Here is an 18448-nt window from a genome sequence, read left to right on the forward strand (position 1 = left end):
GTCGCCCGAACTTCAGAGGGGAATGAGAAATGTACGAGAAAAAGGAGGTCGGTCCGTCCGCGGCGGGACCAGAAACACTCTCTTTTCTCCTTACGCCAGTGACGCACGGAAACCATAGAAACGGTGTTTGGGTGCAGGCGAGCGGGTTGTACAACGCGCTCGTTGGCTGCAAAATGCACATCTGCAGTCGCCTTTCAGGGAACTGACAGAGCGAAGCATTGGCGGCATAATTTAACTGCCGCTAGACCGGGATTCGAACACAGGTCTCTCGTGATTCCGCCACTGATTCCGCCACTGAGCCACAGGGGGGAACACAAAGGCTTTCGGATGCACGAGCATATAAGAGCGTCAACATGTTTTCTTCGGCGTTTGCTTGCAGGCGCGCTTGTATTAAAACAAGCTTGTTTGCTGCAATATTGATATTTTCAGTCGCATGATCAGGGAACTGAGAAATGTATGAGAAATTGAAGGTCAGTCCATCCTCGGAGGGACTAAAAAACACTCCTTTCTCCTTTCGCCGGTGAGTGACGCATGAATGGGGCGCAGAGGCAGGGTAGCTTTCTTATAACGTAAAGAAAACTAACCCCGACCGTCCGCTTCCAGCCTCCCTTGTGAGCGGCGCAGTTTGCGCGGCTTGAACAGAGGGAGAGAGAAAGCTAGCCCCGTGACCGCCCGCTCCTGACATCCCCTGTGAGCGGCGCGGTTTGCGCGGCTCGAACAGAGGTAGAACAGGTATCGTCCCCCAAGCAGGCAAGGCAAGAGGCGGAGGAGCAGTCTCGGAGAAGGATGCCAGGTGAGTCCTCAGAGTCACCATAGGCAGTAACTAGCTCGCAGTGAGGGCAGTCGCCGTCAGCGAGCGCGAGAGCTGCGTGATCCTCAGCTCTTTTAGTGCACTGAGAGTGTGTGTCGCGGCGGCGAGCACACACACATACATAAACACAGTAGCAGAGAAAGGATATAACGCCGGATAGCACAGCAGGAAGGCAAGGAAGGCGGCGCGGCCAGCGACTTCAGTGACTCGTCCCGCTGAAGGTGCTCTCTCTCAGACGGCGCGGCTTCTTCTCCAGCTCCAGCGATGCGTGTGCTTCGCTTGAAGGATGAAAAATCAGATAATAGCTGCCTGCGAGCGGTATTTATAGGCCTAGACCACGCCCATTTCGGCGGGACGTGACGCAGCGGGCGCGAAGTGCCCTGATTGGGTCTGGCGTCACGCCAGGCCTCGCTCGATAGGCTGCTGCAGTTGCCGCAGAGAAGCCAATAGGCGCGCGAGCTGCCTCGCCTATGTCTGCATGCTGCTGCAACGCGTTTTACATTATTACAAAATTAAGGATAATTTTTGGCTTCAATATCTCGCGGAAAAAGGATTTTCCCCTAGCGTAAGATATCTTACGCAGTACGAGAGACCTCTCGTAAGAGAACTATAGAGATATAGCGGGTAAATGCTGGCCACGACCACGACCCCCCCTCCCACCCCATAAATATTTTCTCATCGGATCTGCACAAATCACGTAGGTGACCCATTTTGGTTTTAAAACGGCGAATTTCGCTGAAAGGTGAGGAATTTTCATGCCTGAATATAACAAACAGGGAGGCCACACGCAAATTAAATTAACCAAAAAGTAGATTTTATTAAGGTAATGCCTAAATTAATCAAGCAAACATCAAAACAGAAAAAAAGACTAAATAACAAATCAATACTCATGAAAGCTCCTGGTGTTGGAAAGGCCTCAATCGCAACAACACTGGGAAAGAAGGAACTTTTTTCATCGCCCACATCAACCACAGCTTGACTCTACCCTGCAAACACACAAAGAGAGAACACACAAAAACAAGACAAATGCCCCTCGGCAACAGGAAAACACAAATGAAGAAACAGAAGCTAGTCAGGACTGTAACAATAGCCTACTGGTTGTCATTGACCACTTTACCAGGTGTGCTCAAGCATAATGGAACCAAGAACACATCTGGAAAACGGCAGCAGAAACAATATTCAATGATTTTATTCCACACTTTGGATATTTTTGCACTGAACTCAGAAGAAACAGACGAGTATCTGATGAGATATGCTGATAAATGTGCTGCAAGAATGAAAGAAGCATAAAGAATTGCAAGTGAAGAAAAAATATTATGATCATCAGTCAATAGGAATCATTTATAAGGTTTTATTTTTCAATAAGCAACTTCAGGAGAGGACAAGGTCAAAACAACTAACTTTTTTTTTTTATCTCTAATTTACTGGGAAAAAAATAAAGAAAATACAATAAAACTCAACTTTCTGAACTCCCTAAATCAAAACAGCATGAAAAAGAGGAATATAGGAAATGAACGGCATCTTGCCCACTACATCCCTTGTTCCAGAACTTTTTATGCTGGTCGAAACTCTCTTCACATCCTGATAGCAATCACAAAGTTAAGTGGTCTAAATGTTTTTATATGTAATGTATGTATGTATGTACTGTATATATATATATATATATATATATATATATATATATATACACATACAGGTGAAACTCTAAAAATTAGAATATCGTGCAAAAGTTAACTTATTTCAGTAATTCGACTTAAAATATGAAACTAATATATTATATAGACTCATTACAATTATATCTCAAGCCTTTATTTGTTATAATTTAGATTATTATGGCTTACAACTTATGAAAACCCCAAATTCAAAATCTCAGAAAATTAGACGAAATCAATAAAAAAAAAAGGATTTAAAATACAGAAATGTCAGCCCTCTGAAAAGTATAATCATGCATATGTACTCAGTACTTGGTTGGGGCCCTTTTGCATGAATTACTGCCTCAATGCGGAGTGGCATGGATGCTATCAGCCTGTGGCACTACTGAGGTGATGTGGAAGACCAGGATGCTTCAATAGCGGCCTTCAGCTCTTCAATCAAGCACAGTAATCCCATGGTCATAGACCCAGTTTTTGATTCTTTTGGCAGTGTGAGCAGGTCCCAAGTCCTGCTGGAAAATGAAGTCAGCATCTCCATAAAGCTTGTCTGCTGAAGGAAGCATGAAGTGCTTTAAAATGTCCTTGTAGTCGGCTGTGTTGACTCTGGACTTAATAAAGCACAGCAGTCAGGTGATTTATATATCTGTTTCGTGCATGGCTTTGAAGATGCTCTGAAGGGAGTGTGGGATCGTATGCTTTCAAAGCTAGCTTGCTATAGCTAGCCTCTCTGAAAATTGCCTACCCTACCTTTAAGTTGATGAAAACTATATACAAGTATATACAATTATATGTACACTATATATATATATATATATATATATATATATATATATTACCTGCTCTGATCACATGCTCTGGTAATAGCTTTGTATGACTATACTTTATTTTTAGAATAGTCAAAAAATAAATCTGTTAAATCTGAGTATGTTGCATAGAACTGAATGAAGAATAATATATTGATATATTGATGTTTAATATTTTAATATAGGGCTATTATCTGTCCAATTTGTGCTGGCTTTTTTCTTTTTTCCCCCTTTTTTTGTGTTGTTTAAGTAAGGAATAATTGACGACAGGCCGTTGAATTATTAGAAAAATAATGCACACCCGAGGTGGTAATGCGGTCACGACGCGAAGCGGAGTGGCCGTTACACCTCGGGTGTGCATTATTTTTCTAATAATTCAACGGCCTGAAGTCAATTATTCCGCTTATACTACAGTTACCACACCTCGAAACATTGTTCAGATTATGTATTTCAAGACGTTTGTAAAGTTTTTGTCATTAAAACGCTCTTGTATGTAGGACTAATTTCTTACGCATCTAATCCCATGCCGGCCGTTGCTAATTCCAAAACGTCATTTCAGAGTTAGTAACGGAGGTTTGCTGGGGACACACGACTAGCTGACACATTCTCTGACTGTTTTCATCGACTGCAGCAGATTTTAAACACCGACTTTGAACAGACTGAACGCGCTGAACACGCGTTTGGTCATGATCAGTCATAAGTATCAAATTACATTCATAACCGGCCTTAAAGTGTGTTCCCGGCTTTATGCAGTTATTAATGCAGTTATTAGAGAGAGATGTTGCAATAATGAGACAGAAAAGCATGTGCGTCAATATTATTATTTATTAATTAATTCAATTCGTTTTAATGAATTCGTTAATTCTTTTTTTCTTTCTATTATTGACAGATGACAGTAGACTAGCCAAATAAATGAAACCCAAAGCCCTTTTAACAAGTAGGCCTATCAATAATTATTTATTTGTTAAATTATCTGCAATAAAAATCCGTGCTGCAGGACTATCCATTTATTTAGCCTATATTCAGTTTAATTTTCTATTGATTATAGATAGGACTTTATAGTTTATTTATTCAAATTAAACTGCATGTTTCTATTGATTGTGAAGCTAGACATTGAAAATTGCAGATCAAGCGCATGGGGCGAAATGCTTTTTCTTGTTATGATTTGTATCCGATTTTCCGTTATTACAGTTGACTACGCGAAGTGATATGGAACTGTAATGCGGTCAAGACCTGCCTGGAACTACTTTAGCCGTGCGTTTCCCTGAAAATAATGCACACCTTAGAACGTTCGTCAACCAATCAGATTCAAGCATTCAACGGCCCTGTAGTATAATTTAATTTAATTGTAATTGGAAATGCAATTAATTGCGATTAATCACAGCAAATTGTGCGATTAATGAGTTTTAAAAAAAAAACTTTTTTTATCGATTCCCAGCCCTAATATATATTTATATATATGGCGAACACAACCCAAATCAGAATCCAAGTTGTAGTCAATCAGGCGTTGGTCAAATAAACATGTATTAACAGAGATGAGAATCACAGTCACACTCACAATCTCTCTTGTACGACACTCAAGACCTGTACCTGTATACTCACCTGTTTGGACATCCCTGGAAGTGTGTGCTCTCCACGTTCACCATCCACGAATCCACAATCTCCAACGTCACCTGCAACACAGTACAACTCTGGTTAATGTTCTTCATCCAAGAAAAATCATTTAATTACCTCCTTAACCATTACCTGCACTTCTAATAAATAAACCTGTGTTGTTATTTCTCATTATCGCTGTCCAAGCCTGTTTTTTCCTAACACACTTTTCGGTCGTATCACGGTGTCCTTCAGAACGCGATAATCATATTCACCCTCACAGTCACGCAGAGCCCAAGCACAACCAAAACAATGTTCTTCAGCAAAATTCATGGAGTTTTGTTTTTTTTTAACAAAGGGCCAGAGCAGCCATATCACCCTATTGCCCACTGAAGCTAAACAGGGTTGAGCCTGGTCAGTTCCTGGTCAGGAAAACCAAGTTGCTGCTAGAAGAGGTGTTAGAGAGGCTCACCCTGTGGTCTGTGTGGGTCCAAAAAAATTATAATATAGTGATGGGGACACTATACCGTAACAGGTCCTGACTCTCTGTGGTAATTAAAAATCCCAGGATGTCCTTATAAAAAAAAAAGTAGGGGTGTAACCCTGGGATCCTGGCCAATAACAAGCCCCCAATTTTGGCCTGTTATTCAGTCAATACATTGTTGTTTGAGCCTGCAACTGAATCCCGTCTTGACTCCGTCTGCTACTCAACTAGAGGATTACTTTATATTAGATACATCTGTACCACAAGATGTTTAAAAAAGTGGTGGGGACATGTCCCAACCGTCCCGCCTGCAATTTACGCCTATTGCTTAGCTGTCAATCTGTGTATGTTATGTTTTTTATGGATTCAGTTTTTTTGTTTTTTTTTACTTTAAAGCTGTTTTGTGAGGGAATCAACTGTTAAGTTTATTAAAAGCAGCACAGGAAGAAACACTTCACCTACAAACTAAACACAAATACACTGAATGCCCCATCTGACCTAAAAGATGATTTCTGTAGAAAACCGACCACAGCAGGTTTCAGTTTGACTAAGATGAGCAGCTAGTACCACAACATGAGTTGGCAGATGGTATTAATTGTTAAATCCATACACATTAATTGATAATTGATTTAATTTTGATTTATGAATTTGAAGTGAATTAAAAACCATTTAAATCTCCAATCAAAAAGCTCTAACTCAGCATGACATTTAGGAAGATGTACAAAAAATTATTCTAATTGACCTAATGAATGCCCACCAACCAGCAGACCAAACCACATCTCTGCAGGATTCAGTTTGACTAAGATGAGCTGCTGGTGTCACAATGTGAAAATGTTTGACATGTTTGCTTTGTTCTGTTTGTGCTGGTGCCGTCTGACTGGTAAGTTATAAATTGGGTTTTAAATTATGTTAATATCCAGAAAAACGAAACTTTTCATGTTGTAATTACGTTCACATATCTCACCTTTCTTTAGTAAGTTATTTACAAACTACAGCTAACTTCAGGCTTTGTAAACCATCAGGAGCCTTAATCTGTGTAAAATGTTTTTATTCTCCAGGTGTGTTTGGTGATTCAGTGTCAGTGACGGAGGGAGAATCTGTCACTCTGAACTCTGATACTCAAATATGTGAAGACGACTACATATTGTGGAAATTTGGAGCTGAAAAGGCTCTCATAGCTATAATGAAGGAGAAAAAGCAAAGCTCCTCCACATATGATGATGGTCCTGATGGGAGATTCAGAGACAGACTGAAGCTGGACGATCAAACTGGATCTCTGACCATCACAAACACCAGAACTGAACATACTGGAGTTTATGAACTAGAGATAACTGGAGCGACACTGACATCAAAAACATTCAGTGTTTCTGTCTATGGTGAGTAGAGATAATTTGTCCTGACCTTCAAATATTCTTGTTTTATGAAATGAATATTCTATACAAATTATATTCAAATCAACACCATTTGTGGTGTAATGTTGATTACCAAAAATATTTAAATATAATTTTATTTTTTTATTTTTTATTAAGCCAAACTCAAGGTTAAGGTGAAGCGCTTGTGTCAATGCAATTTTTGGAGGGATTAATTTAACTGTTTAAATCATTTTATAGTAATTTTAAGGGTTTAAGGAGTTACAGTGTCATGGAAACAAAGTTATACAATTAGATAAAACGATTTAGTGATTTTTTACTCTAAATTCATGTTAACTTAACACTCATATTCCTTATGTATTTTGTCTTTACTATTGTAACAGTTTTTGAAGATTTACAGATAGGGTTTATTGACTTTTCATTGTAAGCATATGTCAATAGTAATATCTTAAAAACAATCCTAAAATGAATTGGTAACCAATGTAGTGAAGCTTAAACTGGACTTGAAACTAGACTTAAACCGGATATGAATAAAATAACTAGTTTGTGTCAGTAATCTGGCAGGCATTTTGTATTAATGGAAGTTGTGATAAAGTGTGTCGATTTAAAGTAGAAAACAGGGCGTTGCAATAATCCAGACGAGATTAAATAAAAGCATGAATAAACTTCTCTATATCTTTAAAACTGGTTCACCTAGGAAATGTTTCTTAACTGATAAAAACTCAGACTCAACCAAATTCTTAATGTGATATTCAAAATTCAAATTGGTGTCAAAAGAAACACCCAAATTTCTGATGAATATTGGAAAACACCTTATTAAGAGCTGACTCAATCTGACTTTTATTAAAGCCCTGAATGATTATCATGACTTCAGTTTTCTCAGTATTTAATTGCAGAAAATGACATGCCACCCAGTTACTTATATCTGCTAAGCATGCTTGGAGTACATCTAAGATTGTCGATAATTGGAGAGCAGTGATAAATATAACTGTAAATCATACAGAATTTATTTGATTTTCCGGATTATAGATCCAAGAGGTAACATCTAAATTGAAAACAAAATTGGTCCCAGCAGGGAGCCCTGTGGAACACCACAGTTGATTGTAGAAAGGGAGGATAAATCATCTCCAAATGACACTACAAATGTAGTCTATTTAACAATAAAATAACAAAACCAGTCTAATGCACTCTCCAGCATACTCTGCCATCAGTAAATAATTTGGCACTCTTAAAAGGGCTGTTTAAGTGCCACGGTTTTCTCTGAAGCCAGACTGAAATTTCTCAAAATATTGTTTTCATTCATAATCTCCAACAGTTGCATTGCTACTGCTTTTTCTATTTTAAAAAAAATGTAATGTCAGGAGACTCAGGATCTAATAATGGCTTCTTCAGAAGTGGTTGAACTGTCGCAATCTTGAGCTCCTCTGGAAAACATCCACACTCAAGAGAGCTATTCACTATAGAACAGAATCGGACCTAAAATATTAAAGAAATAGTTCACATAAAAATGCTGTCACAATTCTGTCATCATTTACTCACCCTTAAAGGGCACCTATTATGCAAAATTCCCTTTTACATGGTATTTTAATTTAAATGTCTGTTGGCAGTGTGTACATAACCACCCTATAATGAGAAAAATCAACCCAGAATGTTTTGTTTTTTTATCCCCATAAATCATAAGCAGTGTCTCAGAACAACCCGTTCTCAGATTCGGGGCCATGCGACATACTTTTGCACAAGCCCCGCACACAACTGTTGACTGACACTGCAGTTTTAGCATAGACCTGCCCTGAGTGAGCTAAACACAGTCCGCCATTGTTTCCACGTCGGAGCAGCTGTAGACAAGAATGTCTCCTAAGCGATTGAGGTGTGTTGTTGTTGGATGTAAGAATGAACATAGCAGTCTTCATTTACTCTCGTTGTTACTCTGGATGGATCTGTACCAACTGTTCGTGATCCAGCTTACAGTCTCCGGATCGATACTAGTCACAGCATTAATGAAAGGGAAAGCACACACTTTATTAGTTTATAAGAGTAGTTTTACGTATATAAAGTTTACCACTTTATTAAGCAACCCCTGAAAAGGTGTGTATATATTTGTTTACTGTTAGTTGTAACGAGTGTTTTGTGTAATTCGCTGTGTATGTTGATGATAATGAAAGGGAGAGAGAGAGATTTTATGGATAAGACTTTAATGCGCACATCTTATACTGTGTTTATTCAGCTCTTACAGTGATTCTCTGGAGTAAAACTAACGCTTCATCTTTTGTGTGATGTACAAATTCATTAATCACATCAGTACATTTTTGGCCATCATTCAAATGCGGTCTACTACAACAGGCTTGTATTAATAGTGGATAAAAGTAGATGACAAATAAGTTATAACCGTAATTAAACTTAACTATACCTGTTCTATCTCCATATAGCATACAGTATATTCTCTGGCTCTGTGGGCATTATTGTCCGACTCCGGGTCGAAATGAACACTGCTACTGAGTTTCTGTTTTGATATTATCAGATGATATTGTCCTGGCTCTGAGCGCGATCTTTTGAGGTTCCGCCCTCTGTGCCGGCAGCAGCAGCTCATTTAGCTCATTAGTCATTAGCCGCATTTCCACTGTCGGGCCAGTGCGAACCAGGGCCAGGGCCGTGCCAGGCTAATAGCCACGGGCCAGTAGCACCGGGCCCAAAATCTGCTGCATTTCCACTGTCGGGCCAGAAGCTCCGCAGTGCTTCACTAAAACACGCTCATAACACGCCTCTCTGGAACAATGTCACACTAACCCATCTTTTAGAGGATAGTCTGTTATAAAGAGACAAGAAGTAGGCTACTGACAGATAAAATAAAAACAGGATTATGATAACCTATATGATTTGTCAGATTTCTTCAAGCGTTCATATTTACCATGTTTATTATGTTAATGGTTAGCGTGCATAGTTTTTTGCATCGGGTTTAAATATTTCTACCTTATATGGTGATCAGAATCCACATCGGATCACAAACAGAAGGCATTATTTTAGCTGACAGAATTATCTGAATTCATACCAGGCATGCGCAAAAAGACGCACACTCAAAAGTAATCGGATCAGCTCATTTACATGGTGTAATCTTTCGTTTGATCGGTTCATGAAAATGTTTATTCCACCCCCTTCAATCCGACTGAAATTTCAATAGGTTTGAGCATTTTTATTCCGATTGAGGTGATGACATAAAGCATTTTCATTCTGATGAACTTTTAAACTGGTTATAATCGGGATACAATGCTATACAATGCTAATATCGCACATCCCTAGCCAAAAGCAATCAACATATTGAGCCGAAAATATGATTTTGTTGACAAGTTCTACACAGATTTCTGTTTATTCGCTCATGTTTTCCAGCTCGTCTGCCTGTTCCTGTCATCAGCAGAAACTGTTCTTCATCATCATCATCATCACACCAGAATTGTTCACTGGTGTGTTCATCAGTGTTGAATGTGTGTGATGCGACTCTCTCCTGGTACAAAGGAATCAGTGTATTGTCCAGCATCAGTGTGTGTGATCTCAGCATCAGTCTCTCTCTACCTCTGGAGGTGGAATATCAGGATAAAAACACCTACAGCTGTGTGCTGAACAATCCCATCAGCAACCAGACCACACATCTGGACATCAACACACTCTGTCACACATGTTCAGGTATCACAGCAGTGATGATATATGTGTGTATTTACTGACCTGATCTCTGTCTTCTGTTGTAGATCGGACTGATGCATTCACTTTTCTTTAATTATCATTACAGAACGGGATGGTCAGTCTACTTCACAGCCAGTCTCAGTGTCTCTGATAGTGTTGATCTCTGCTGCTGCTGCTGGATCTCTGTTGATTGTTGTTGCAGTCGTTGTGATCTTCTGCATCTGCAGGAAATGTAGAAAAACAGGTCAGGAGAGCAAGCAATTAATGCATAAGGCGAAACATTTTTCAGGTACAAATTTCAATATAGGATTAAAAAACATTGTTGTTTTAACATACTGTTTCTGTGATTATTATTGCAGTTCATACCCAGGAGGAAGACAGAAATAATTCAGCATCCTGTCAACAAAAAACAGGAAAAATGGTAAGATAATTTATGACTGTGTTGCAAGAAGTTCCAGTCAGTCTGATTCAAGCTTCTGTGAGTAAAATGCCTTAAACAGGACACACACAAAAAATGCTTTTATAATATTTATACTAAGTATAGGCCTTTTGTTTGTACATCGGTGTAAAAAATAACATACAATTCCATTTTGCAGTCCTACAAACTAATTAGCACAAATCAAAATCTATAAGCACGCAGAAAAGTATGGTATTTTTCCTCAATAACAATAAAAGGTTATTGATAAATTATAATGTTCAGTGATTCATCCAAACATAAAAATTTTCGTATTTATTTACCGTACTGTTACAAACCCGCATGTCACTGTCAGTCAACTTTCTGATTAAGTGTTGTCTCTCCTTGTTTCCCGGAAGAAGTTAACTTAAGTTTATTTAAGTTATAGCGGCACTTCCGTGTTTAGGCAGAAAGTGTGCCTGAAGACGCTCGTCCTTCTTTATTCGTGCTCTTTTATTTATCACTAAGAACAAATTTCTAAGCTTGGACATATTTAGAAAGTTAAGTTGTGACTCTGAAAGGTCGGCCGCAGATTTGTCAGTTATAAAAAATAAAAACTTTTTTAGCGCAATATGTTCTTTCTTACTATATGTTGGTATTATTGTGATTTCATTACCTGAAAGGGCAAAGCACGCTGATTGTCATCGAGTCGATCGAATCTGATATCTTCCAGACAGTAACCATTAGCAATACAACATGAGATCAACTTTATACAGTAGAGTAGAACGTCACAGAGAATCAGGTAAAGTCGCGCATGCGCAGAACACCGTTCCATCAGTGGCCAGAGGCTGTGGCTTGAATAGTCACCGTGGATTCGTGGAAGAAACACTAGAAAATATAGACTACCCTCCACATAAAAATATAGATTATACATTACATAGACGACAGCGACCATACATACAATAAATTAGAATTTTCAAATCTTAACACGATGGCCGGTCAAATAAGTTATTTTACAGAAACGTACAGTTCATATTCAGGTAGCCTATATAGAAATTTAAACCCAAATTTTGTTACTTTTGTTTGTTTGAGTTTTTTTTATTATTATTATTTTTAAATTTGACTACATTTTTCCTTGCAGAAATCAAAGAAGGAGGCTGTGTATGCAAATCTCCCCAAAAAACGATGATCAAATAACCGTGTCCACTGGAATAGCCTAAATGTTAGAGCTCATACGATCTTGATCTCTATAGTTCACATTATTCTTTAGTTTCATGCTTTTTACACTCTCATGTGTTGTTATTGTAGCCTATTGTCTGAGATTGTGTTTTCTGTGTTAGTTTAATTTAGTGGTTCACGCATCCAGAAACTCAACTAAACGGTCTATTTATAACTTAATGTACATTGAAATTCACCTTTGACTCAAAACATTATTTTTGGATACATTCTATTTTGTCAATATTATTATTTATGTATTTACATTATTTATTCTTGTGTTACATTCTGTAGCCTATTTTGTACCATATCTGTATCTTATATATTGTCTATTAATTTTGTTAATTTATGTTGGCCTAACCATAAAGTGCACTGTCTGGAGTGTACCCAACTATGAAATGGCAAAGCTGACATAATAAATAAATAAATATACGAAGAAATAAAAACAAATACATAAATAAATAAATAAATAAATACACAAACAAATATATTAAGAAATGTAAAAAAAAATAAAAAAAATGAGTATTTATACTTTTATTTCCTTGTTTATGTACAATTGTATGTTTCCCCACATTTATTTCTTTTTTTTTTCATTTACTTACTTATGCATTTGTTTATTTATACTTTTATTTATTTTCACATTTATTTATGCATGTATGTATGTCTACATTTTGTATTCATTTAGATGTTTCTGAGGTGGCGAAAGAAAATAGGCCATCTACACACTAAAAAAAAATGGTTCTTCAGCGGTTCTTCAGGGGTTCTTTGCGGTGGTTAAGGTGCTATATAGCACCACTACCATTTAAAGAACCTGTTAAGCCCAGTTTGGTTCTTCAGCGGTTCTTTAGCGGTTCTTTGGGGTGGTTAAGGTGCTATATGGCACCATTACCATACAAAAAACCTGTTAAGCACCAACAGTTATTTAAAGGCTCTCTTAGTCTCTTAGTTTAGTTGGTGATAGGATTAGAAAAACGACATTAAAATATAGTGATTTTCCTGAATACAAGTCCCGCCTATATATATTCCAGGGCCCCCACACAAGACTTTTTGACCACAGAAAAAATTTGTGTGGATGTGAAGTCAGATATATAGCCTACTGAAATTATGTCACAAACTTCAATAAAAAGCTATATTCATATATTAACTGCTTTTTGTTATTTGTGTAGGCCTAGTCAAATAATTAGGCTAAACAAATGAGTGACGAGAGAAGTTATGTTTAAAAACGTGTTTAAATTTATACTTACACAATTTGAAAATGTGTTAAGAACTTGTTGTTGAATTCTGTCATTTTGAAAGTAAAAAAAAAAATTCATAATAAATAAATATATAATTAAATAAAAACGTACGCGCCGATTAGTGTGACTGTGCATGTCAGGTGCACGTGAGCGAGCGCGAGCGCCGCATTCCTCAAAGAAAATTAAGTGCCATATAGTACCAAAAGAGGTTCCCCTATTATTACGAGCCAAAGAACCACTGTTGGGTACTGTTGAACACCATTTTTGTTGAAGCAATTATAAACAACCAAGGTGCTATATGGCACCTCTTATGGTTCTACATAGCACCATTTGACAAAGGTGCTGTGTAGCACCTTTAAAGATAGGTGCTATATGGCACTTAAAGTGGTTCCCCTATGATTACAAGCCAATGAACCACTTTTAGTGCTATTTAGCACCATTTTTGTTTAGAGTGTAACCCACACTGTCTAGCTGTGTCTTGTCTGTACACCACCATTATCCACGTGTATCCGACTGCAACCTACTACAAGATGCGCACCACCTTCACTGACGTCGTACATAGAACATCGTCGGCCATTTTAGATTTCTTCTGTCATCTCGCAATCATCAAAATTAATTGAAAAAAAAGTCCCATTTAAAAATGGCGTAAAAAAAGCCCATGCATGTGATCATTTTATTATATAACATAATATGATATAATAGATATCACACAAGAAGAGTGTTTATCCGAATATTTTCTTTTTAGAAAAAAAAAAAAAAATAATCCAAACTCCACAGAATCGCTCCGCCTCTAAGCAAGTGGTGTTTTCTTACTGAATGAATCAGTATTTGAACAAATCGGCTGAATTAAATCACTGTTGCCATCTACATATTATAATAGGAATAACACCTGGTCACCAATGAAATTAATCAAAAAATATAATAAACTATAAGATATCCCTAAATAAAAATAAATCAGCTTCACTGAAGGGACATTTACAAGCTGGTCATGCTATACATATATTTTTTTAAAGGATCAAAAGCAAAATAAAATGCAACGACCAAGTTGCATATTGTTTCATAAGTATATAAAAGATCTTGACCAAAAATGTATGCACCTCTTGATGGAAATAAATGATGTTATTTCAATAAAGAGGTGCATCAAAGATCTTGTAGTGAGAGTCAAGCACACCGTAAAGTCTCCTCCAGCTCATCCCAAAGACTTTGAATGATTTTTAAAGTCTGTATCTTTTACAGTCTATAGTCTGCACTGACAATGTGTGAAATCCAGGCATAGACTCTTAGGTATTTGCCTATTTAAATCCAAACAGCGACTTTTTTCTTTCTTAACCAGGCAGTGTAGCTATATATACACAGCTGAGGATAAACAAACCCTTACACTATTATAATAAAACCTATTAATAAACATGTGCAGTGTCACTAAATTACACTCTCTCACACACACCAACATCAATGCTTGCATTATGAATGAAACTAACATCAGAAATGAAAAATTATTTGACCACTAGAGGGATTGAGTAACAAAAGCGGTAAAGTCACTCCTTACAATTAGAAAAATTTTGCTTTTCACCACTCCCAAAGTTTATGATTGCAGCAAAATACATGTTTTTATTGAACACTAATGGAGTAACAGATTTCGTGTGAAAATAAAGTATAGAAGTGTTTTATTTTAATTAAAAATCGGATAAATGAATGAGGTGGCAAAGAGCCTGTTACAACACAGACACATGGGGCAAAAGGAACAAAGTATGGATACAAATGACTTTAGCTAAAATAATGTTTTGAATAATGTTCAAAACAAGCATAACTTTAGCAAAGTTTGAAGTATTTTCTGTTTATTCTGATTCTGGTGCACTCCTGGCCACATTCCACCCATTGGCCCTTACCAATCATGGCCTCCTAATAATCCCCTTACATTGAATTGGCTCCATCACTCTCTCTCCTCTCTCCACCTATAGCTGGTGTGTGGTGAGCGCACTGGCGCTGTTGTACTGTGGCTGCCGTCGCATCATCCAAGTGGATGCTCACACTGGAGGTGGTTGAGGAGAGATCCTCTGATATGATTGTAAAGCGCTTTGGGTGTACAGTAGTACATATGAAATGCCCGATTCTATTCTATTCTATTCTATTCTATTCTATTCTATTCTATTCTATTCTATTCTATTCTATTCTATTCTATTCTCTTTGCTATTTTTCTCTCTCCCGTGCTGTTCTCTGCCGCTCTACGTTTTTTAGCACTAACAGCCTGTGCTAGAAATCTTATAACGGAGAACAGGATGGAGAGATTCTGTATGGAGGAATGGTCTCTGATCTTTTGTCAGGTGTTCTCCAAACTCATCAGGCATTATAGGAGAAAACTCAGATCTGTTATCTTGGAAAAAAAGAGGTTGCAAAAAGTATTTAATAAAAGGGGGCAAACAATTGTTCCCAACGTGTTTTGGAGAATTTTTTTTTGTGATTTTAGCCAATGTGATTTTCCCCCCACTTTCAATTATTTTACTTCAATGAAAGGTTCGATTTTTGCACATTTTTTAAATAAAATATCAAAAGGATTAAAAATGCAGATTTATTTTTTACAGTCATATTTGATCATATTTACCAAGGGGGCAAACACTTTTTCACACCACTGTACATTACAATGGAGAGAAACAAATATACAGGAAGAACCTGAACCAGGATCCATCATTTCAGAAGGGGACAGAAATGTCAGGTGTAATAGTTTCTGACCTTTGTCTAATTGACAGATACATATTTTATCCCATCTCCTGCTTTTAATTCAATAAGGAATCAAGGTATTTTTAAAAATTTTATATAAATGTAAAAATTGTTTTTCATAGACATCAATGTTACATAATTGTCTTTAAAATTAAATAAAATTCAGTCACAATGAAGAAAAAAACACACAAAATGAAGGGCCGATGTCACAACACATCCCTTGTGGAGTAAACACATTTTACATAAAAAAGTATATATATTTTTTATAAAAACCTATTTAAAAAAAAAAAACATTATTATGTTACAAAATCACATTTTATTTTCTGGGGTTTTCTGTACATCCTGGGTGTACATTAAAAAATAATAACGAATAGGGGTTAATAGCTGGTTTCTATGTGAATATTGTAAAATGTAATTTATTCCTGTGATCAAAGCTGAATTTTCAGCATCATTACTCCAGTCTTCAGTTTTAAAAAGTCATTTGAAAGTGCATATACTTCAATAGTTTAAAAACTCATATGTGTAGCCTACATTACCATTTACATACATAAGTATATCAGACTACATTAAAAAATACAATTGCATTTGCAAAAATTATACAGAACAATTTTTTTTTTTTTCAAATCTTCAAAAAAATTTAAGTGCAACATTATCCAAAAACAGAAAGAAAGAAGAAAAATACAACATTGTTACATATATTGACTGTCATATTGCTTTGCTTATATTGTTATACTTCATTTATTTGTTCATTTGCATTGATCATAATAAAGAACACTAAAAAGGAAAACCATTCTCTGGCCCTAAAGTAGAATCATAATACCCTGTAAAAATAATCCACATGACTCAGTGGGTAAAGTTATGGATGACGTAACCACCCTTCTTCAAACAGCAGCCTGTACCAACCAGTTAAGGAGCAAGGAGCCAGAAATGATCACATCTCTTTCACAGTGAACAGTGAAAAGATCCCAATACTAGCAGAACAACCCGTCCTGAGTCTTGGGAAACTGTATACAGCCGACTTGTCAGATAAGCATATGGCTAACTCAACGAAGGTCTGACGCGGATCGACAAGAGCCATCTTCCGGGTAAATTCAAGATCTGGTGCTACCAATTCACCTTCTATAGGCAGCTAATGTGGCCTCTCAAGATGTGTGAGATCACCACCTCCACTATGCAGAAGATGGACTCAAAAGCCAACAACTACATCAGGAAGTGACTGGGCTTACCTTGGAGCCTTTCCAGCGTTAGCCTGTTTGGGAGGAATGTATTTCAACTGCCACTGAGGGCAATCCTGTTGGACTACAGACAGGAGAAGTTGAGTCTTGTTGTAGAGCTGAGGGACTCGTCATAACCATCTGTGCAGAACACCAAAGCCCCAGTCTAGCAGTCGACCAGGCTATCAGCAGGCTGAAATACCAATAGATTATTGGCAGGACACAGTTAGGGAGAACTGGCCTGGGGTGGGGGACTGCTCCGAAGATGTGGTCCAAAGCCACAAGGAAGGAGAGGAGAGAACTAGTGATTTCCGAGGTGGTCAGGACAGAGGAGGAGAGCTATCAGATCAAAACCCTTAGCCAAAACCAGCAAGGACGCTTGACGACCTGGGAAGGAGTAATAAGCAGGATCGTAGATTGAGCTGACATGTGGAAGATCCCCTAAGCCAGGCTGAGTTTCCTCATAAGGTCCACCTACGACACCCTTCCAAGCCACTGCAACCTCTGTCTGTGGTATGGCTTAGAGGAGAGCTGCCAACTTTGCAATGCCCCAAATCCAAGCCTGCAGCACATCCTGTCAAGCTGCAAAACAGCATTAACCCAGGGTCGATACAGGTGGCGTCATGACAGAGTCCTGCGGAAGCTGGCGGAGATCCTGGAGGTACGCAGGGCGGAATCAGCCATGGAGTGCCTACCACCGACATCAAGGCGGCAGATCCACATCGTCAGAGAGGGAGGAGGGGCCCCTAACATCCCGCAGCCACAGAGATCAGCCCTGGCAGGCAGTTGTGAGTGAAACTTGAGAGTGGACCTCGATAGGCAGCTCAGGTTTCCAACAGAGATCACCACAACCAAACTTCGACCGGACATCATTCTCTGGTCTGCCACAGCCCGGGCAGTAATTTTGGTAGAGCTCACTGTCCCGTGGGAGGGAGGAATGGAGGCAGCCTTTTAGAGGAATAAAAAAACGGTACCTCGACCTCACAGCCGAATGCAGAGAGGCTGGGTGGTCAGCTGTCAGCTACCCGGTGGAAGTCGGCTGTAGGGGGTTTGTGGGAGCATCTACCCAGACCCTGAGGAGTCACCGGCCCCAAACTCAGAAAGGCTCTGAAAGACCTGGCCAAGGAGGCAGAACAGGGAAGCTTTTGGCTTTGGTTAAGAAGGAAGGACCAGGCGTGGGGAAAGCAAGGGTCCTAGGGTCAGCTGCAGGGGGCCGTGAGATGTTCCGGGATTAATGGAGCGAAACATCAATGAAGGGTGGCTCCCGGTGGGTGACCCTGCAGCTACCCG

At 38.3% G+C, this 18448-nt stretch overlaps 3 protein-coding genes across 3 annotated transcripts in view; 1 reads left to right on the forward strand and 2 right to left on the reverse strand.

The window, feature by feature from the left end:
* LOC309476136 (SLAM family member 9-like) overlaps positions 1-12479 on the forward strand; it is a 77819-nt gene extending 65340 nt beyond the window's left edge. Inside the window, exons 1-3 of the transcript XR_014197933.1 lie at positions 10428-10629; positions 10745-10806; positions 11921-12479. The gene's annotated coding sequence lies outside the window, so the exon portion shown is untranslated. Of the gene's footprint in view, positions 10630-10744; positions 10807-11920 lie in introns of the transcript that reaches the window.
* LOC309476006 (uncharacterized protein) overlaps positions 1-18448 on the reverse strand; it is a 235965-nt gene that overhangs the window by 30899 nt on the left and 186618 nt on the right. The gene's annotated exons all lie outside the window — the stretch shown is intronic.
* LOC309476113 (uncharacterized protein) overlaps positions 3839-18448 on the reverse strand; it is a 43741-nt gene continuing 29131 nt past the window's right edge. The window contains exon 4 of the transcript XR_014197930.1: positions 3839-4939. The gene's annotated coding sequence lies outside the window, so the exon portion shown is untranslated. The remainder of the gene's footprint in view (positions 4940-18448) is intronic.

This window comes from Leuciscus leuciscus (genome assembly GCF_965113295.1).
Source record: "Leuciscus leuciscus genome assembly, chromosome: 15".
NCBI classification, from domain to species: domain Eukaryota; kingdom Metazoa; phylum Chordata; class Actinopteri; order Cypriniformes; family Leuciscidae; genus Leuciscus; species Leuciscus leuciscus.